The sequence below is a fragment of the Bubalus bubalis genome, chromosome 21, assembly GCF_019923935.1.
Source record: "Bubalus bubalis isolate 160015118507 breed Murrah chromosome 21, NDDB_SH_1, whole genome shotgun sequence".
NCBI classification, from domain to species: Eukaryota; Metazoa; Chordata; class Mammalia; order Artiodactyla; family Bovidae; genus Bubalus; species Bubalus bubalis.
In genome coordinates this window covers 2,679,495-2,702,528 of record NC_059177.1, presented here as the reverse complement: position 1 = coordinate 2,702,528, position 23,034 = coordinate 2,679,495, and the positions used below count along the sequence as shown (strand labels likewise).

General features: G+C 40.2%; 1 non-coding gene across 1 annotated transcript; it reads right to left on the bottom strand.

Annotated features, from left to right (window-relative positions):
* Window positions 1-19,944: 19,944 nt before the first annotated feature.
* TRNAC-ACA lies at window positions 19,945-20,016 on the bottom strand. Its single transcript has one exon. It is a non-coding gene; the product is annotated as a tRNA-Cys (tRNA).
* Between the last annotated feature and the right edge of the window lie 3,018 nt (window positions 20,017-23,034).

Below are 23,034 nucleotides of genomic sequence, written 5' to 3'. Positions count from 1 at the left end.
GGATCAGTACCTTGAAAGGGGCAAATGATGTTTTCATCTCTTCCAATTTCAGGCCATGTCTCAGCACATTTGAACACTGGACTTACTGAAGGCTCAAGACAAGATCTGTGAGCGGTCCATGTCAGGACAGCGAGCAGGGTCGTCAGCCATCCATCCTGGTTCTACGCCCGCTCTCTCCTAGTGTGTGAGCAGGCAGATGAGCGGTGGAGCTCGTAGCCAATTTCCAGGTTCAGCTAAAGAATCCTGGCTTTCAGAGTGTGCTTATGTTTATCTCATACAACCTGCTCCTATGGCTGGGGTCCCTGGGAAGCAATTTCTGAGGTGGAGATTAGCACACAGGAGTGCTGTGGTGGTCATTACTTTGGGAGCAGAAGAGAAAGAAACTGAGTTAAGCAGAGGGGGAAACTGAGCTGAGGTGTAGGCATAACAAACCAACTCCATGAGGTCTGAGCTGGGATGGCCCTTCTGGATTGTCCTGAATTGGAGGGACAGGCTCCTTTTGCATGGACCAAACTTTGCTAGTAAAGAATCAGCCAGCAATGCAGGAGACACGGGTTCAATCCCTGGGTCACGAAGACCTCCTGGAGAAGGGAATGGCAGCCCACTCCAGTATTCTTGACTGGAAAATTCCATGGATAGAGGAGCCTGGCAGGCTACAGTCCATGGGATCGCAAAGAGTCGGACATGACTGAGCGACTTACACTTTCACACACTTTTCACTACCTTGGGACAGGGCATGGCGGGGTGAGACATCTCTCTTTGGGGAAAAGCAGAAGCACTCATCGTAATTGCAAATCAACACAAATATGTGCAATTCATTCATTATTGCCCACCCCTCTGTACATCATAAGGTCCAAAATGTAAAGGACCCTGTCTGTTTTTAATATCGATTATAGCCTCTGAGCATAGCATTTTTTTGTTTAGTACCTGGCATGTGCTCAATAAATAATTGCTGAATAAATAAATGATGAGGGGGCGATTCTCATTATTTGCATTTTAAAATGAAATTTATAGGACTTCCCTGGTAGTCCAGTGGTTGGCAGCCTGTCTGCCAATGCAGAGGACATGTGTTCGATCCCTGGTCAGGGAAGATTTCTCCTGCTGTGGGGCAACCAAGCCCGAGCGCCACAACTACTGAGCCTGCTCTTCAGATCTTGTGCTCCACAAGAAAAGCCATGCAACTAGAGAGCAGCCCTTGCTCACTGCAATCAGAAAAAGCCTGTCTGCAGCAACGAAGACCCAGAGCAGCCAAATAAAAATTTAAAAAATTTAAATAAAATGAAAGTCGTGCTTGTGGCTGGGGCTCCCTCCAGCAGTCTCTCTGGCTCACACACTTCCTTCTTCAAGTTCAGACTAGGTTCTCCAGCTGTCTCCTTACTTGCCTCTACTTGCTGCCAGAAGAGTTCAGACACTTTCCTCAGTCTGGTTTTTGGCTCCTTGAACCCGGCTACAATCCTAGACAAAAGGCGCTTCCAGCTGTGGCGACTATAATCCTGACTGATCTCCGTCTCCTACTCCCCTTTTCCCTAGTGCTCACCAGTAGCGCTTTCCACTGATCTTCAGTCATTATTTAACCATTTCGCAACTCATTTTTCTATTCATTCTTTAACTCAAGAGTTTGCCTGGGACAAGGCTTTGACATCATCTACTATATTTCTGCTTCAAACTAGTTCTTATTACACTCAGAAATCATAAAACGGGAAAAACTCTGGGCTGAAAAATTTAAAAAAATAGTCAATCACAACCTACCTATGAAATATGGCTAATGACAGTCTCTTCAATTTACCATTAAGAGGGCAACATAAGCTAGATTTTCAGAAGATGTGAATGACCCAACTCTTCATAATTATACTGGAAGGACATAGAACCCCAATTATAGGAAATATTAATTCTGAAAAACTGCATACCCTGTTTACTTTCAGGATCAAAAACAACTTTTTGAATTTGTAGATTCATTTTGTTTTGTAGGTTGGATTTAAGTATAAATTATAGTATATTGCTCCCATAAGTTAAATAGGTTTAAAACAGGAAACTGTGAACTTTTGTAAACTAGATGCAAGAGATGACAACTAAGCCACTATGTCACATTTCAAATTAAAAGTTTTAACCAGGACAATGGAATTAACAGCAAAAAACATTCCTTACTCTCAGAAATTAAGGTACTACATAAGGAGGTCAATTTTTATTGCAACTAGATGAAATTTCATATAATTTGTAGTTTCAAATAATTATTGGTAACAAGCAAGAACAATGGGTGATATATGGCCTGATTAGCATTATTCTCTAGTGTTGATGCTTTTCTGACTTTCATTCTTTGATCTTTTGGTCCAAGAGTAGACCATTTTCTCAGTTTCAAAGGAATGGAGATAATGCCTTCCATTTCAAGGAGTATAGAACAACCTTGGGAGGCTGCTCTGAAAAATGAGAAACAATGATTCCCAACAATGTCCAATGTGCAGTTTTGTCAATATCACATAAAAAAACCGTTATGGAAATACTAGCCAATGTAGGGCATGTAATTGGTGGTCGGTAAATGTTAGATGTTCTACAATAGAGATTAGAGATCTCTTCAAGAAAATTAGAGATACCAAGGGCACTTTTCATGCAAAGATGGTCACAATAAAGGACAGAAATGGTATGGACCTAACAGAAGCAGAAGATATTAAGAAGAGGTGGCAAGAATACACAGAAGAATCAAACAAAAAAGATCTTCATGACCCAGATAATCACAATGGTGTTATTACTCACCTAGAGCCAGACATCCTGGAATGTGAAGTCAAGTGGGCCTCAGGAAGCATCACTACGAACAAAGCTAGTGGAGGTGATGGAATTCCAGTTGAGCTTTTTCAAAACCTAAAAGATGATGCTGTGAAAGTGTTGCACTCAATATGCCAGCAAATTTGGAAAACTCAGCAGTGGCCACAGAACTGGAAAAGGTCAGTTTTCATTCCAATCCCAAAGAAAGGCAACTCCAAAGAATGCTCAAACTACTGCACAATTACACTCATCTCACACGCTAGCAAAGTAATGCATAAAATTCTCCAAGCAAAGCTTCAACAGTACATGAACTGTGAACTTCTAGATGTTCAAGCTGGATTTCGAAAAGGCAGAGAAACCAGAGATCAAATTGCCAACAACCACTGGATCATTGAAAAAGCAAGAGAGTTCCAGAAAAATTTCTACTTCTGCTTTATTGACTACACCAAAGCCTTTGACTATGTGGATCACAACAAACTGTGGAAAATTCTTCAAGAGATGGGAATACCAGATGGAAAAAATGCCTGGCTTTTTTTTTTTTTTTGGACTCTAAAATCACTGCAGATGGTGATTGCAGCCATGAAATTAAGACACTTGCTGCTTGGAAGAAAAGTTATGACCAACCTAGACAGCTTATTAAAAAGCAGAGACATTACTTTGCCAACAAAAGTCCATCAAGTCAATTCTATGGTTTTTCCAGTAGTCATGTATGGATGTGAGAGGTGGACTATAAAGAAAGCTGAGTGTCTAAGAATTGATGCTTCTGAACTGTGGTATTGGAGAAGACTCCTGAGAGTCCCTTGGACTTCAGGGAGAACCAACCTTTAGGAGTCCATCCTAAAGGAGATCAGTCTTGGGTGTTCATTGGAAGGACTGATGCTGAACCTGAAACTCCAATCCTTTGGCCACCTGATGTGAAAAACTGACTCATTGGAAAAGACCCTGATGCTGGGAAAGATTGAAGGCAAGTTGAGAAGGGGATGACAGAGGATGAGATGGTTGAATGGCATCACTGACTTGATGGACATGAGTTTGAGTAAACTCCAGGAGTTGGTGATGGAGAGGAAGGCTTGGCATGCTGCAGTCTATGGGGTTGCAAAGAGTCACACACAACTGAGTGACTGAACTGAACTGAAGCGTCCTACAATATTACTTTAACACTCTCTGAATCCCAGAAATACCGTGGGTATCAAAGAGTTTACTCTTAGGAAATAGAAATGGCCATAAGTCATCATATTTTCTGGGCAGTGATAGCTTACATTGAACAGTGTCTGATTTGTGATCTTCAAAGAAAAAGATTTTAGCTTTGGGACCAGGGACCAGACTTGACCACTTAAGAGCTTTCATGTAGTAGAGTTTTTTTTTTTTTTTTTTTTTTTAAGTAGGTAAAGGGCCAGAGAAAGCTTCTGACATAGACGTGAGAAGGGGGACAGAGAGTGCCCGCACTCACTAGTCTGCTGCTGCTGCTGCTACTGCTGCTAAGTCGCTTCAGTCGTGTCCGACTCTGTGTGACCCCATAGATGGCAGCCCACCAGGCTCCTCCATCCCTGGGATTCTCCAGGCAAGAACACTGCAGTGGGTGGCCATTTCCTTCTCCAATGCATGAAAGTGAAAAGTGAAAGTGAAGTCGCTCAGTCGTGTCCGACTCCTAGCGACCCCATGGACTGCAGCCTACCAGGCTCCTCCGTCCATGGGATTTTCCAGGCAAGAGTACTGGAGTGGGTTGCCATTGCCTCTCCGACTCACTACTCTAATCAAGGCCTTATATACTTCTACCAGACCCACTCCCACAACATATATCTCAAATTAACAAGATTAAAACTAACAACAGAAAGGTCTGACCAGACCTTCTCCCACAATATATGTCTTAAGATAACAAGATTAGTCAGAAGGTTTTGTGAAGGAGAAACATGTCCACGAGCAAGAGACACTGTTATTTTGACTAAGACAAAGCAATGTAGAAAAAGCATTTGTCCTTCTCTCCTTAAGAGCCCCCAACCCCTTTCTCTTTCTCGAGGGCTCCGGACCCCTTTCTCCTCCTCGGGGACCCTGAACTTCTTATCAACCTACCTAGGAATTGACTGTCTCAGCAAAAGAGTGAGTTGCTCTTGTAGTGGTCAGAGAAGACTGTCAAAACTCATAAGTACACAGTTAGCCACACCAGGTGTTCTAGAAAGGCTATTCCAGGTGAGCAGGGGGAGTTCTGACCCTGGAGTTCTGACCATGGTGGGTGGAGGTGCATTTTCCACCATGCAGAACAGAATCATGTTCCCTAAGAGGCGGTTCACCATCAAGAGATGAGACAAATAGGAAATGATTAAAGTTTTGCTTCCACAAAAATGTGTGGAGGCAATTTCAACCTCTCTGAAGCATCTAACACTACTGCCCACACTCCAACACCCATCTGTTCTTTTAGAAAGCTTTTCTCAGAATAAGATTGATACTATCCTCACCTACTTCTCCCATGAATTCTGCTCTTTTTTTGGTTCTTTGACTAATCCCCTACCATTTTAAAATCTTTGGCTTTCCCATTATGTTCAATCTGAGAGCTCTAGCCTTCACTGTGGCCTTCCTCTTAGAAAACTGATCCATTCTCAGGATGCAACTGGTGCATTTTTTTGTGAAGGGTCCCAAATATTACTTGAGTTTTAATTTCTCAAGTTTCAGGCTTGCATCCTCAGCTCTCTACAGAACAGTCTTGATGTCTTATAAATACCTCTAACTCAGCACCTTAGAAAAGACTTACTTTCTGTCATTCCTATTTCAACCCATGTTCTCAGAACTCAGCCTGTCCTTCTGAATCAATGTTCTGCATTTCACTCCCTAAATCCAAATTACATTGCATAACTGTCTGTAAAACCATGAGTCTTTCTTTCTTCACAGTCAATGTCTCTGTGCAGATCCATACCCCTTCCTACCCACACTATTTCTGTATCCTCCCAACTACTTCAGACCTGCAGGCTTTCTTCTCCATCATCCTGTGCCCCTCAACTACATGATACCTTGTAAAACCATTTTCTATCTCATCACGTCACTACTTCCTGCAACCTGTTTAATGACCCTAGATTTTCCACAGGATAATTTCCAAATCACTAGGCCTACCTCTGGCCTGATCTGAATTTATAATCCCACTCCTTCCCACTTAACTCTGTCCCTCTGGGGCCCCAGATTATTCTATTTATAGGGGATTTCAAATAAGCAGTTGCTCTTTAAAGAAAGAGTGAAACATTTGGAGATAATTTGTTTTCTGTCTTAAACCATTCTGAGATACTTTGTTTTCTGTGTAAGACACTTTCTTATGATTAAAACCCCCTTCTTTAGAAACCCAATTTGGATCCACAAATTCAAAGTACCACTAGTGTTCTAGAGGTCATCCCTGATTAACACTTTTTGCCACTTCCCCTGTAATCTGAACATTGAGAACTGACAATTTTCCCAAGTTTTTTCTTCATTCATACAAAGATCATAAAAAAAAGATCCTTCAGTGTTTGTATTTTCATCACTTTACATTTATTTTTATTATAAAATGTTATAAGTAGAAAATACAATATGTAACCCCTTTACAATCACCAGATTTAATAAATTCAGTTCAGTCACTCAGTTGTGTCTGACTCTTTGCAAACCCATGGATTGCAGCACGCCAGGCTTCCCTGTCCATCACCAACTCCCAGAGTTTACTCAAACTCATCTCCATCGAGTTGGTGATGCCATCCAACCATCTCATCCTCTGTCATCCCCTTCTTCTCGGCTTTCAATCTTTCCCAGCATCAGGGTCTTTTCCAGTGAGTCAGTTCTTCACATGAGGTGGTCAAAGTATTGGAGTTTCAGCTTCAGCATCAGTCCTTCCAATGAATATTCAGGACTTATTTCCTTTAGGATTTACTGGTTTGATCTCCTTGCAGTCCAAGGGACTCTCAAGAGTCTTCTCCAACAGCACAGTTCAGAAGCATCAATTCTTCCATGCTCAGCTTTCTTTATATTATATTTAATAAATGGAAAATGTCAAAAGACATTTATTACAGGTCAGTTTAGAAAATGGTTTTTACTGTGATACATTCTACTAGTGAATGCTTCCTCATTCATATCTATTAATGATTGGATATTATAAGTTTAATCTGTTGATTAAGAAGAAAAGAAACTTGCATCTATTTCTATTTATTTCTATTGTCTCAGGGTCATAAGATTTAATGAGTCCTGTGACCCAAACTCGGAGAAGGCAATGGCACCCCACTCCAGTACTCTTGCCTGGAAAATCCCATGGATGGAGAAGCCTGGTAGGCTGCAGTCCATGGGGTCGCTAAGAGTCGGACACGACTGAGCGACTTCACTTTCACTTTTCACTTTCATGCATTGGAGAAGGAAATGGCAACCCACTCCAATGTTCTTGCCTGGAGAATCCCAGGGACAGCAGAGCCTGGTGGGCTGCCGTCTATGGGGTCGCACAGAGTTGGACACGACTGAAGTGACTTAGCAGCAGCAGCAGCAGTGACCAAACTCCCCATTCACCTGAAGCTCTATAAACTAACACTGTCGCAATGACTCAGAAGATACAAAGTATATTGAGATTTGTATAATATTTTTGTTAAATTTTGTCTATGGCTTAGTTGAAATGGAAAAAGAGTCTGTTTAGGAAAGAACAAGTCTGTAGGTATTCTTTTATGAGACCAGAGGTAAGTTACCTGGTGAATTTCCCATCATGTCTTAGCTGCCAGGAAACTTGCAGTATTTTAATTGCTAAGTCTGAAAAATTAACTCATTCCCAGGTCCCTGATACATCTGTTATTCTCCTCTCCTTTAACAGCTTTTTGTGCTTTTAATTGTTCATCATCTTATTTACATGTTTTTAAAAAATGAATTTAATCATTTATTGAACATGTGGGGATTTTAAAAAAAACACAACATACTAATGTGACATATTGATGAAAGTCATCAGAGAATTCTAAGATACAGTTTTTCATCACAAATTTAATCACATTTCTCATAGATGTGACATTGATAGTTATTTGTTTTAAAAGAGGATAACAAAGACTAATTTTCATGAAGTCCACAGTGATCTGAAAGCTTCAGTTTCATTTTACTGTCCACCTTCTCTTCAATACCAAACTTTTTAACTGATCTACTAAAAAACAAGCAAAAAACTGATGGAGATCTATCAAATTTTCACATCATTTTGATAAGATAGTCAAGGACTCAAATTCAAAAAAAAAAAAAAAAAAGAAAGGAAAGGAAAAGAATTTCACTGAATTATTTACAAATGGAGAACAGCCCACTCACTGAAGCCTCTCACTATGGTGTCTCAGTCTCTGTTCATGGCCCATAGATGAGTCTGGCTCCTGTAGTCATTAGAGCAAAGCAGTGGGAAGAAATACAGGACTTCAGAGGGGTTGGTAGATCTTACATGATTGCCCAATGGAGAAAGTCCAGCCCAGAACCGTCCATTTATGACAGGTATTCCTGGTTTGTGTAGCCACACTGTAAGCTGATCATTGGCTAAAGAAATCGTGTTAAAGGTCAGGATTTATTTGAAAGTGTAAATTGTCTCAGTTCTGTTGAGTCTCGTGTTAATACCCTGGGCATCAACACAGGTGTTGATGATCCAGGGTGAATAAAACATTGCTTGTAGCTTTCAAGATGCTTATGTCTGCAAGTGAGTTTTTAATAATCACGATGCTCTTGAGAGGTGGTGGGGCCTTATGGGGACTGGGTTGTATGTGCACAAGAGGGCTGCCTGATCCAGCCCAGCTTGGAGTGAGGCTGGAGGTGGGCAGCCCAGAAAAGTTTCTGAGAGAAATTGACATTTACAATGTGAGATTAATGTGCAGGAGGGAAGGACTGGGTATTTGTGATTAGCAGACACAAGCTATTAAATATAGGATGGATGACTAACAAGGTCCTATGTACAGCACAGGGAACTATATTCACTATTTTCTCATAATGGGAAAGAATATGAAACAGAATACATGTATGACTAACTGAGTCACTTTGCTGTACAGCAGAAATTAACACAAAATTGTAAGTCAACTGTACTTCAATAAGATAAATTGAAAAAATGAAGTGTTTCTATGAAAATGAAGCTTTTATAATACCTTTTGTCCCATCATTCACTGTTTAGCATTGATTCTGTAGAAAAGGATGTCTGCTTATGATACAGCACTTGGCTAATTTGGGTGGACTCATACAGCCGGATTTTAAGGCATTTCAGAAGGGTTAATGTGTTTTTCAAACACCACACTATGAATCAGGAAGTGTCATGTGCCCCAAATATGCACTTTGGCTTTAAATGTAAATATAGATAGATACTTTTTATCTAGAGGCTTTTACTATGATGAACATGAAATGCTGGTCTTAAAGCTTCAATTATTAGATCCATATTCCTCCTAAAGTGTTACAGCCTTTTCCCAATTATCATTTCTTAAAGAGAACACAGATACACTTAGAAAATTACCAAAACAATGAAGTCATGAAACCTATCTCTCAATTTGGATTTCTATTCATCTAACTATCAAAAAAGAAATTGCTGAGGTAGACTGGATGTTGCATTGCTTATTCAGAGTAGTCTGTATTTTAAATAGAAATGACTAAGTCCACAGGAGAAAAATAACTGACTCTTCACTCAAATGTGCTTCTCCTTTCTTGGCTCTTCCCTGCTCATGATCCTGAACTATAGCTAATCTTCTTGATCTCTTGTATTTTAAAATGCTTATGGTAGCTCTGCTTTTGATTCTTTCAAGATCCTCCCTGCTGTTTTCCATGTTGGCTGTATCAATTTTACATCCCCACCAACAGTGTCCCAGGTTTTCTCCACTTTCACATCAGCATTTGTTACCACTTGCATTTTTGATGACAGTCATCCTTACAGGCATAAGGAAATACATCCCTGTGGCTTTAACTTGCTTTTTTTCTAACGACTAGTGACATTAAACATCTTTTCATGTATTGCCTGATGACCTTTTGTGTATCTTCTTTGGAGAAATGTCTATTCCAGGTTCTTTGTCCATTTTTTAAACTGGGTCATTTGGGGTTTTTGCTGTTGAGGTCTATGTTCTTTATATATTAATATTTTGCATATTAACACTTTATCAGATATATGCTTTGCAGATATTTTTTCCCAGTCTATAGGCTGTCTTTTTACTTTGATAATGGTTTCTTTTGCTACACAGAAGCCTTTTACTTTGGTGTAGTTGCACTTGTTTATTTTTTATCTTGTTGCTTGTACTTTAGGTGTCAAATCTAAAAATTCATAACCAAAACCCATGTCAAGGGGCTTTATCTTTGTTTTCTTCTAAGAGTTTTATGGTTTCACATCTTACACTCAAGTCTTTAATGCATTTCAAGCTAATTTTTGTGAGTGGTGTAACGTTTAATCTGTTAAAATAAAATCTTCATTTTATTATTTTACATGTGATTACTCAATTATCCCAGTGTCATTTGCTGAGCATGAAGATCTTCATGACTCAGATAATCACGATGGTGTGATCACTCACCTAGAGCCAAACATCCTGGAATGTGAAGTCAAGTGGGCCTTAGGAAGCATCACTATGAACAAAACTAGGAGAGGTGATGGAATTCCACTTGAGCTATTCCAAATCCTGAAAGATGATGCTGTGAAAGTGCTGCACTCAATATGCCAGCAAATTTGGAAAACTCAGCAGTGACCACAGGACTGGAAAAGGTCAGTTTTCATTCCAATCCCAAAGAAAGGCAATGCCAAAGAATGCTCAAACTACCACACAATTGCACTCATCTCACCCCCTAGTAAAGTAATGCTCAAAATTCTCCAAGCCAGGCTTCAGCAATACTTGAACCATGAACTTCCAGATGTTCAAGCTGGATTTCAAAAAGGCAGAGGAACCAGAGATCAAATTGCCAGGATCCACTGGATCATCGAAAAAGCAAGAGAGTTTCAGAAAAACACCTATTTCTGCTTTATTGACTATGCCAAAGCCTTTGACTGTATGGATCACAAAAACTGTGGAAAATTCTGAAAGAGATGGGAATACCAGACCACCTGACCTGCCTCTTGAGAAATTTGTATGCAGGTCAGGAAACAACAGTTAGAACTGGACATGGAACAACAGACTGGTTCCAAATAGGAAAAGGAGTACATCAAGGCTCTATATTGTCACCCTGCTTATTTAACTTCTATGCAGAGTACATCACGAGAAACGCTGGGCTGGAGGAAGCACAAGCTGGAATCAAGATTGCCGGGAGAAATATCAATAACTTCAGATATGCAGATGACACCACCCTTATGGCAGAAAGTGAAGAAGAACTAAAGAGTCTCTTGATGAAAGTGAAACAGGAGAGTGAAAAAGTTGGTTTAGGGCTCAACATTCAGAAAATGAAGATCATGGCATCCGGTCCCATCACTTCATGGGAAATAGATGGGGAAAGAGTGGAAACGGTATCAGATTTTATTTTTCTGGGCTCCAAAATCACAACAGATGGTGATTGCAGCCATGAAATTAAAAGACACTTACTCCTTAGAAGGAAAGTTATGACCAGCCTAGATAGCATATTCAAAAGCAGAGACATTACTTTACCAACAAAGGTCCGTCTAGTCAAGGCTATGGTTTTTCCAGTGGTCATGTATGGATGTGAGAGTTGGACTATAAGGAAAGCTGAGCACTGAAGAATTGCTGCTTCCGAACTGTGCTGTTGGAGAAGACTCTTGAGAGTCCCTTGGACTGCAAGGAGATCCAACAAGTCCATCCTAAAGGAGATCAGTCCTGGGTGTTTATTGGAAGGACTGATGTTGAAGCTGAAACTCCAATACTTTGGCCTCCTGATGTGAAGAACTGACTCATTTGAAAAGACCCTGATGCTGGGAGAGGTTGAGGGCAGGAGGAGAAGGGGACGACAGAAGATGAGATGGTTGGATTGCATCACGGACTCGATGGACATGGGTTTGGGTGGATTCTGGAAGTTGGTGATGGACAGGAAGACCTGGCATGCTGTGGTTGATGGGGCAAAGAGTCGGACACAACTGAGAGACTGAACTGAACTGAACCATAGGATCAGCAATTCCACTTTGAAAATATATCCAAAAGGAATGAAAGCAACAACTCAGAAAGATATCTGAATCTCCAAATTCATAGCAACATTATTTACAATAGCCAAGACATGGAAGTCAGCCAAGTATTCATCGATGGATTAATGGATAAAGATGTTGTGACATATATTTGCAATGGAATTTTATTCATTTATTAAAAATGAAGAAATGTTACCATTCACAGAAACACAGACAGAACTTGAAGACATCATACGAAGTGAAATAAGTCAGAAAAAGACAAGGAAACAAAATTATAGCAAAGGAATCAGACTTGTGGATTTCATAGGTGGAGGGTGAGAGGAGAGAGAATTGGATAAATGTGATCAAATCTGCAAACCTCCAGTTACAAGATAAGTAAGTACTAGGGACATAATATACCATATGATGACTAAGCTACACTGCTGTATGACATATAGGAAAACTGTTGAGAGTAAATCCTAAGAATTCACATCACGAGGAGAATTTGTTTCCCTTTCTTTTATTGTATCTATATGAGAAGATGGATGTTGGATGTTAAGCTGAGCCTAATGTGGTCATCACAATATATGTAAATCAATATATGTAAACCATCCTGCTATACACCTTTAACTTATCAGTCATAATAGTGGTAGTGTTAGTCACTCAGTCGTCTCTGACTCTTTGCGACCCCACAGTCTGTAGTCTGCCAGGCTCCTCTGTCCATGGGATTCTCCAGGCAACAATACTGGAGTGGGTTGCCATTCCCTTCTCCAGGAGATCTTCCTGACCCAGGGATCAAACCTGCTGCTGCTGCTGCTAAGTTGCTTCAGTCGTGTCCAACTCTGTGTGACCCCATAGACGGCAGCCCACCAGGCTCCCCCATCCCTGGGATTCTCCAGGCAAGAACACTGGAGTAGGTTGCCATTTCCTTCTCCAATGCATGAAAGTGAAAAGTGAAAGTGAAGTCACTGAGTCATGTCCGACTCTTAGCGACCCTATGGATTGCAGCCCACCAGGCTCCTCCATCCATGGGATTTCCCAGGTAAGAATACTGGAGTGAGTTGCCATTGCCTTCTCTGAGGAATCAAACCTAGCTCTCCTCTATTGCAGGCAGAATCTTCACTGTCTGAGCTACAGGGAAATCCCAAACTTATACAGTGATATATGTCAATTATTTCTCTGTAAAACTGGAAAAATGCCTAATTAGGGAAGAATCTGCAACTTTCTTCCTTCTTTTTTGAGGAGTAATGCAATTAAAAAGTTGAGAATCTGTTTAGATGTTTGAGGAGCACAGATTATACTGCACAATCCACCCTTCAAAATGAAATAGAAGGTTGCAATCATAAAGAGCTCTGCCTTGCAGTCATTTCTGTAATTCTGTCTAACATTCATATTGTCATTTGATTAGTTAATCATCCATTTTCAAAGGTGTGAATGTGTTTTCACACTTCTGCTAAGACAGTGTTAACTATGAAACTATAGATAGCAATAGAGATTAATTATCTATTGCACAAGTTCCCACACCTTGTGCTTACCAGATAGAGGAAGAGAGTGCATGTCTTGAAACAGGTGTGATTTCAAAAAACAGAAAAAAATACTTGGTCAAATGAGTTCAAGGCATACTTTCAATTGACATATCTTTAAAATGTTAACCGCATTTACACTTTTAGTTTTGTTTCATAAAACAATTGATCTTCCGTGTGTAACAAGATTTGTTTCCTAAGTGGATTGATGCATCTATTTCTTTACAAAGGAGTGAATGGAGTAGAGCTTTTTATACATGAATTAGTCTTTCATGGAATTAGAAAAGGGAACAGAACTGTTTATCAGATTTTAATGATGGTTGTAACTTCAATAAGACAAAAATGGAAATTTTAAATGTGTCCTCTGAAATTGAGCCTTCTGAGCCCACTGGTTCAGTTCAGTTCAGTCGCTCAGCCATGTCCAACTCTTTGCGACCCCCATGGACTGCAGCACGCCAGGCCTCCCTGTTCATCACCAACTCCAAGAGTTCACTCAAACTCATGTCCATTGAGTCGGTAATGCCATCCAGCCATCTCATCCTCTGTTGTCCCCTTCTCCTGCCTTCAATTTTTCCCAGCATCAGAGTCTTTTCCAATGAATCAGCTGTCCGCATCAGGTGGCCAAAGTATTAGAGTTTCAGCTTCAACATCAGTCCTTCCAATAAACACTCAGGACTGATTTCCTTTAGGATGGACTGGTTGGATCTTCTTGCAGTCCAAGGGACTCTCAAGAGTCTTCTCCAAAGCACAGTTCAGAAGCATCAATTCTTCAGTGCTCAGTTTTCTTTATAGTCCAACTCTCACATCCATACATGACCACTGGAAAAACCATAGCCTTGACTAGACGGACCTTTGTTGGCAAAGTAATGTCTCTGCTTTTGAATATGCTGTCTAGGTTGGCCATAACTTTCCTTCCAAGGAGTAAGTGTCTTTTAATTTCATGGCTGCAGTCACCATCTGCAGTGATTTTGGAGCCCCCCAAAATAAAGTCTGATACTGTTTCCACTCTTTCCCCATCTATTTCCCATGAAGTGATGGGACCGGATGCCATGGTCTTCGTTTTCTGAATGTTGAGCCCTAAACCAACTTTTTCACTCTCCTGTTTCACTTTCATCAAGAGACTCTTTAGTTCTTCTTCACTTTCTGCCATAAGGGTGGTGTCATCTGCATATCTGAGGTTATTGATATTTCTCCCGGCAATCTTGATTCCAGCTTGTGCTTCCTCCAGTCCAGCGTTTCTCATGATGTACTCTGCATAGAAGTTAAATAAGCAGGGTGACAATATAGAGCCTTGATGTACTCCTTTTCCTATTTGGAACCAGTCTGTTGTTCCATGTCCAGTTCTAACTGTTGCTTCCTGACCTGCATACAGATTTCTCAAGAGGCAGATCAGGTGGTCTGGTATTCCCATCTCTTTCAGAATTTTCCACAGTTTTTGTGAGCCATACAGTCAAAGGCTTTGGCATAGTCAGTAAAGCAGAAATAGGTGTTTTTCTGGAACTCTCTTGCTTTTTTGATGATCCAGTGTTTGTCCGCAATTTGATCTCTGGTTCTTCTGCCTTTTCTAAAACCAGCTTGTTGAAGCCTTGCTTGGAGAATTTTGTGCATTACTTTACTAGCATGTGAGATGAATGCAATTGTGCGGTAGTTTGAGCATTCTTTGGCATTGCCTTTCTTTGGGATTGGAATTGGAATAACTTAAACTAATAATAACCATGATTATAATTATCATAGTTGATTTTACTGCTGCTTTCTGACCCTAATCATGAGATCTGTTAACTTAAAGTCTGGCTCCCCATCTCTTTGGGGTTTTAATTTTTCTCTTCTAGTGAGTTGTTAGTTTTGATCTGTAGGTATCATGGCTGACACAGGGACTGAACCTGTGTCCTGTGCAGTGGCAGGTAGATTCTTAACCACTGAAACACCAGAGACATTCAACCTCATTCTTTATGAGGTTAATATATGTTCAAATTTTAGGCCATCATGAGAGGTAATGCTCTTCAGTCCTAAAGTAGTCTTAGCTTTAGCCCCTATGCTGAAGTGGTACAATTGATAATTAATAACCTAAAAACCTTATAAAAACCCAAGTGCTGAAAATGAACACAAATTTACTTTCCTCATTCAGAAGCTGTCTCTTCCATCCCCTGTGCTTTCTTCTTTCTTCCAAAGAGTGGGTGAAACCATCTCCCAGGCCTGTTCTGTGTGGACACTCAGATGAGCCTGCAGACCTCAGATCAGCAACCTTTTTCTAAGTGTCTGTGGGCTTCTCTGGTAGCTCAGTTGGTAAAGAATCTGCCTGCAATGCAGGAGACCCTCGTTTGATTCCTCGGTCTGGAAGAGCCGCTGGAGAAGGGATAGGCTACCCACTCCAGTATTCTGGGGCTTCCCTGGTGGCTCAGCTGGTAAAGAATCTGTGTGCAGTGCAGGAGACCTGGATTCAATTCCTGGGTTGGGAAGATCCCCTGGAGAAGGGAAAGGCTACCCACTCCTAGAGAATTCCTTGGACTATATAGTTCATGGAGTCACAAATAGTTGGACCCGACTGAGTGACTTTCACTTTCGCTGTAAATACAGAGCTCCAATTACTTCTTTCTTGGCTTGTTTATGATACCATGCAAACAAATGTCAAGCCATGAGGGTTTGAGGTAGCAGGAAAATGAGTTAAAAACCAAATACCATTGGTTGGCTTTGGAGGAAGTAGCAGAGTATTCCAATATTTCTAACCAGCCTACTAGTAGCATACCATGTTGCATCACTACATGTGGGATGGTTAATTTCATATTTCATTCTTCTTCCCTGATCTAAGTTCCCAACCCCACACCAATGCACTTGCCATTGTGAAAATCAGAATGGCCATCATTTATCACCATGACCCCACTTAGCTACAGGACACTCTTGTTCTCAAGCTGATTTGACCTTTTTGGAGGCCTAAGTTAACCAGGCAACGTCTAACTTCAGCTCTGGCAGCATCACTGGCAATTTGGCAACCTTCCAACAGCAATATTTGGGAGAAAATCAGTTGAAAAGAAGAAAGTGAGATGTGACCAAGGCCAGAAACTTGTTCTTGTAAATGAGATTCCAGCAAAGTCAGCATCATCTTCGCTGGGCCTGCCTTCCGAAGAGGGAGAGCGCTGGGCCCTTGGGGACTTGTATCAGCCCTGCTGCAGCCTGTCTGCAGACCTAACAGAGAGAAAACACAAGCGGGTGGAAAGAGGGGGGAGTTTGGGGTATGGGAAACTTCAGATCTTCAAGTTTAAGATCTGGAATGTTTTCACCAACTCCAAGTGTGTTCACTAGAGCCGTAAATTTGCCAGCCTTAATGTCTATAGGCCCTCTAATTTGGGGAAAAAATATATGGTAACTCTGAAGTTTCTCTTTAACTCAGTTGGTTCTGAGACAGAATGATGCTTTGGGACATGAAGCAGGTGACCTCTCTCATTCTTTGGAGCAATCTAAGCAAGAGAGATTCTTGTGGAAGATAATACGTGCCTCATCATTCCTAGCTTTGGGGACACACTCCAGAATCATTTTAAGATATAACAGAGCCACCTAGAGATTTAGGAGTAGAAGTCAGTATTGACATGTGTCAATGCCTGTCCAGTTTTCTGCTTGGCATTTAAAAATTGGATTCATAGGGAATTCCCTGGCACTCCAATTGCCAGGACAGGGTGTTTTCACTGCTGAGGGCCTGGATTCAATTCCTAGTCAGAGAACTAAGATCCTGCAAGCTGTGTGGCATGGAACAAGAAGGATTCATAGATATCTGAGGTTCAACAATAAAATAAAATCACCTTGGCTAATAGATCATTAGTTTGTATGTGTGTTTGTTTACTATTTGTTATAAATAATTCCTTTGCAGTAGGATTCTTATAGAAACAGAGACTATTAACATTAAATATTTATATTATTATGCCTAATATTTACTATGTGCTAGACACTCAGCTAAGTATTTTATGATGGTTTAGTCGCCAAGTCATGTCCGATTTTTGCAACCCCATGGACTGTAGCCCGCCAGACTCCTCTGTCTATGGATTCTCCAGGCAAGAATACTGGAGTGGGCTGCCATTTCCTTCTCTAGGCAATCTTATTGACCCAGGGATTGAACCTGCATCTCCTGCATTGCAGATGGATTCTTTTACCACTGAGCCACCAGAAAGAAGCCCTAAGCACTTTAGAATCTCAATTAAAGCATCACAACAATTTATGAAGTACAACAAATATGGCAAATAAAATACAGAAATGTTGAATAATGACTTAAGACTACAAACACAGAGAAGACACATAATAGCTAAAAAATAGAACATGTTTATTTGCTAGTTGAATAAAGAACAGTGACATTATGATGATTCTCCTTAGTCTTCACGCGACATCCTACTTTTGTTCCATACACGCTACCAAGTCTCCAAAGATGATCGCACAGTGAACCATACCTCTTGTTTACCTCCCAGGTCCTATCACTTACTCAGAGCTGTGAGAATGTGGCAGAAATGGCGCATTGTGCCATTGACTTCAAGGTCAGGTCAGAAGAAGCTTAGTGTGTAATGGGACACACTCTCTGGGAATGCTGATGTGCTGTCTCAGAAGTTTGATGTCCTGAGATCATGCTAGAGAAATCCTGTGTGGGCCCTGCAGTTAAGCCATCCCACTAGAATGCTTCAGACACCCAGGGAGGTTGTCTTGGACTCTCCAAACCAACCCACTTGCCACAACTGAATACCACTGAGTGACCTCAGCCAGTCTCATAGGGAGCAGAAGATTCATTCTGGAAAGCCCTGCCCAATGCCCGACCAACAAAATGAGTGTACTTACTGACTATCGTTTGAAGCCGTTACAATTTGGTGCAAATGGTATCTGGAAAGGGGTTGCTCCATAACCCAAATCTTAAATATGTGACATTGGTTTTGGGATGGGCAGTGGCTGGATGCTGTAGTGTTTCAAGAATATTATAAATGTGGAACTTCCCTGTGGTCCAGTGGCTAAGAATCTTCCTTGTAATGCAGGGGACACGGGTTTGATCCCAGCCTGGGGAACTAAGATCCCGCATGTTGCAGGGCAGCTAAGCCCAAGCACCACAACTCCAAAAGCTTGTGTGCTCTGGAGCCCTCTCGACACAACTAGAGTTTCTCACGACACCACAAAACCCCAGTGCAGCCAAATAAGTAGATAAATATTCAAGAAAAGAGTATTATAAATGTAAATTCAAACTCCTCAAGAGGCCACTGCTGAGGACTCCTATGACCACAAAGGAAGTGCTATTTAAATATGGGGAAGAAGGGAAGCTTTTGTGTATTGGCTCACAGTTCAGCAATTTTGTTGCCTATGGAGACTTGAAAAATAGAAAGGGTACTTGAAATAGTGATGGGCTTGACCATGGAGATTTCTAGGCAGAATGCAGAAAGTGCTAACTGGCTCCTTCTACTGATTATGTAACTACATACTGTATTATTCCATCTATATATATAAAGTTCATGCCAAGTCATTTCAGCTGTGTCCAACTCTTTGTGACCCTATGGACTGTAGCCCACCAGTCTCCTCTGTCCATGAGATTATCCAGGCAAGAACACTGGAGTGGGTTGCCATGCCCTCCTGCAGGGGATCTTCCTGATCTAGGGATTGAACCTGTGTCTTCTATGTTTACCTGCACTGGCGGTGGGTTCTTTACCACTAGTGCCACCTGGGAAGCCCATATATTAAGTTCAAGAACATGCAAATTAAGCTATGATGATAGGAGTTGTAGGAGAGGCTGGCTTCCTCCAGGGAAAGAGGAATTGACTGGAAAAGGTCATAAGAAAATCTTCTAAGGTGATGGAATATTGTAAAGCTTGATCTGGGTAATGGTTACATGGCTGGATACAAATGTAAAAATTGTGCTGTACAATTAAGGTTTGTGCATTTTTACTGTGGCAATTATATTACAATTAAAGCTAAGTAAATTGGTTCTGTCCTGGGAGATCTGGGCTTTCCTGGTGGCTCAGATGGTAAAGAATCTGCTTGCAATGAGGGAGACCTAGGTTTGATTCTTGGGTCATGAAGATCCCCTGGAGGAGGAAATGGCAACCCACTCCAGTATTCTTGCCAGGGAATTCCATGGACAGTGGAGTCTGGCGGGCTACAGTCCATAGAGTCTCAAAGAGTTGGACACGATTGAGTGACTAAGCACACCTGGGAGACCCAGGAGCAGTAAACACACATGCAAAGAGAGAATTCTTTTTGCAGTGCACTGCTCTCTGGGCCAGTCATCAGTAGGGCTTAATAGGGTATCTGTTTATTCCTTTCCTTCAAATATTAGTGAAGAAGGAACTTCATTTTAGTATCAATGAATCTTTATACTAATCATGATTTACTCAGTGCTATTGTACTTCTTGTTTTCTGTTAGAATATTGTTTCATTTTTCATCTTTCTCTCTGGAGGTTCTTACATTAATTTTGCTCTTGGCATTTCGCTTTGACTTATCCTGATTTTGGAATTCATTGCTTTTCATCATTTTTATTTTATAGCCTTTCAGTGTCAGTTATTCCCAAAGTGAAGTCAAGTTGCTCAGTCGTGTTCGACTCTTTGGGACCCCATGGACTGTAGCCTACCAGGCTCCTCCCATGGGATTTTCCATCAAGAGTACTGGAGTGAGTTGCCATTTCCTTCTCCAGAGGAATCCTCTTCCCCACCCAGGGATCGAACCCAGGTCTCCTGCATTGTAGGCAGATGCTTTACCATCTGAGCCACCAGGGAAGTCTCAAATCCATCTTCAAATCACAGTCTAATAATTCATATGCCACCAGAGCCATATTGTTTATGGCTTTCATTGTCATTGTGTAAATTACCTCCCCTTATAGCATAATAGCTTTTATCATTAGGAGAAGTTATATTACCTTGTATATGAAATTAAACTTTGTTTTGTGATGGGTAGTCTGGCTTCATTCTTCCCTTTTTTCATCCTTAGCTTGAGATAAATTCACTGCTTCTTGCATGTTCCAAATTTAAACCTGACGCCTAGAAAGAAAAGTGACAGACAGGAAGTGATTGAAGGAAGGAGCTCTTCCTACCATGTTTGTTGATACCATCAAAGCAGACACTTTTTGTAAAATCTTTTTCTTTTTGTGCACAAAGGTGTGGAATGGTAACAGCATCCATTTATACACTTATCCTTCTGTTAATAAAAAATGTCATTGAACAATGAGTACAGTCTCTTCCAGTTCTTATACATAATTTGGTTTGAATCAACAAATTCTTGCCTAAAATTTGGTCCAGATTATTTAGTTCAACATCCTTTGCCCCAAGAATCACAAACCAATGATGATAATAAAACACAATGTGTCCCTTTTGGGACATTTTCCTTAACCCTAGACAAGAGTAATTGCATGAAAGGAGGCTGTCCTCTGTTGACTTAATGTGTGAACTTTAAGCCAATCTCTTAGATAAAAATGTTTCCACCTTCTAAACAAAAGTGAGATTGGAAATAGGCCATGGTTAAGGTGTGAAATTTAGGATGTTTCATAATCATGTAGGCCAACCCTGATTAACTTTTTAAATTAGACTTTTAATTGTGAGAAGAATGTACACTCATTACAAACACTGAAACCATGCAGAAACATGTTTCTCCCCTTCCTCACAAAGTAATCACAATCAGTTTTCAGGGGTCTTTCCCTTTCCCTGTATTTTCCATGTATGTACACAACATGTTTTCTTTTTCTCTTTACCCAAATGAAATTGTACTGGACATACTGACCTAAAATTTATTTTGTTCACTTAAAAGTATAATGTGGGTATCTCATCTTATTAATAATGGTAATTTATCTTTTTTTTTTTTTTGAGTCTTTATTGACTTTGTTACAATATTGCATTTGCTTTATCGTTTGGATTTTTGACCCCTAGGCATGTAGTGGGATCTTAGCTTCCCAGCCAGGGCTAGAACCCGCACCCCCTGCCTTGAAACGTGAAGTCTTAACCACTGGATCACCAAGGAAATCTCCCTCGTTGTAACTTATCTCTTCAAAAATTTTGGAGTAAAAAGTTTTGTGGTTTATTTTAAAAATTGTTTTTACTTTTTACAAAAATGTATTTTCATGATCAAAATTAAAATGTTACAAGTGGGACTGCAGCTCTTTTTATCATGCTTTGATTTCTGTCCCGCCCTCAACACTCTCTGGGTTGCCCCTGTGAGCAGCTCTGAAAATGTGCTTCCAGACCTTATTCTTTGTGTTTACGTGCCATTACCTATGAAATCATAACAATTTATACTATTGTTTTGTATATTCATTTAACTCAGTCTTCCATGCAGATAAAGTTCTACCTTGTTCTTTTTCACTCTGCAACTTTATCTGGAGACCTGTTCATGTGAATACACACAAATCTACCCCCATGCTTTTAATAATGTAAAGGACCTGCCTGCCAATGCAGGAGACATAATAGATGCGGGTTCGATCCCTGGATCAGGAAGATCCTCTGGAGGTGGGCATGGCAACCCACTACAGAGTTCTTGCCTGGAGAATCCCATAGACAGAGGAGCCTGACAGGCTATAGTCCACGGGGTCACAAAGAGTTGGAAATGTCTGAAGTGACTTTAGCACACATGCGTGCACATTTTGCTTAGCACCTCCATTATTAATAACTGTTTTGGTTGTTTATATTTTTTCATGCTTATCAATAATGGTATATAACTCTTGTAACTTTAAATGTAGTTCCTTATATAATAATTGCACAAAACATATACATTTATTAATATATTAAAAGCAATAACTGCCTACCAAAAATTTTAGGTTATGACTGGAGTTCAACTGGTAAGATGTTATTTAATAAAAAATTGTATTTAACAGATAGCAAATTTTATTTGTGATAGTATTTAATTTTATTTAACTGATAAAAAATGTAGGAAAACATGTGACTTTGTCAATAATTTTGATGATATCAAAATGATTCCTTTTGGTTTATGAGAGTACTTTTTGTTCCACATTCTTTCCAACCACTGGTATTATTAAATTTTGGGTCAGTTTTATTTCTGGCTTTCTGCTTGGGAAGTAGGGTAATCTTCTTGTGGTTTTAATGTTTATTTTCCAATATCTTTAAACTATCTTTTCATATGCTTATGGATTATTTATCCTTATTTGTGAAATGCTGTTCAGTTGTCTTCTGCATATTTTTATTGGGTTGCCTTTATTTTTCTTAATGATTTGAAAGATTTACTTATATATTGTGGATGCAATCTTTGTCAATTACGTGAGTTACAAAATATTCTTTCACTAAGTGAAAAAGAATGCTTCATTTTGCACGGAAACAAAGGAGGTTAATGAGAAGTGGAATTACTGGGTCACAGAGGCACGTGTTTTTTTGTTTCAATATACTCTGCTGAGTTGGCCTCAGAATGTCTGTAGGGATTTCAGTTCCCCTCCTTCACATTATCGCTGACACTTGATATTGTCAGGTTTTAAAATTTTATCAATCTGATAGGTGAAGAATGCTCTTTAATTGATTGTAATTTGAAATTCTCTGATTATTAGTGAGCTTTAGCATCTTTTCAAATAAGGATAAACAAATAATCCATAAGCATTTGAAAAGATACTTTAAGCATATTGGAAAATAAACATTAAAACCACAAGAAGATAACCCAACAGGACTTTCCTGGTGGCTCAGATGGTAAAGGGTCTGCCTACAATGCGGGAGATATGGATTCGATCCGTGGGTTGGGAAGATCCCCTGGAGAAGGAAATGGCAACCCATTCCAGTACTCTTGCCTGGAAAATCCCATGGATG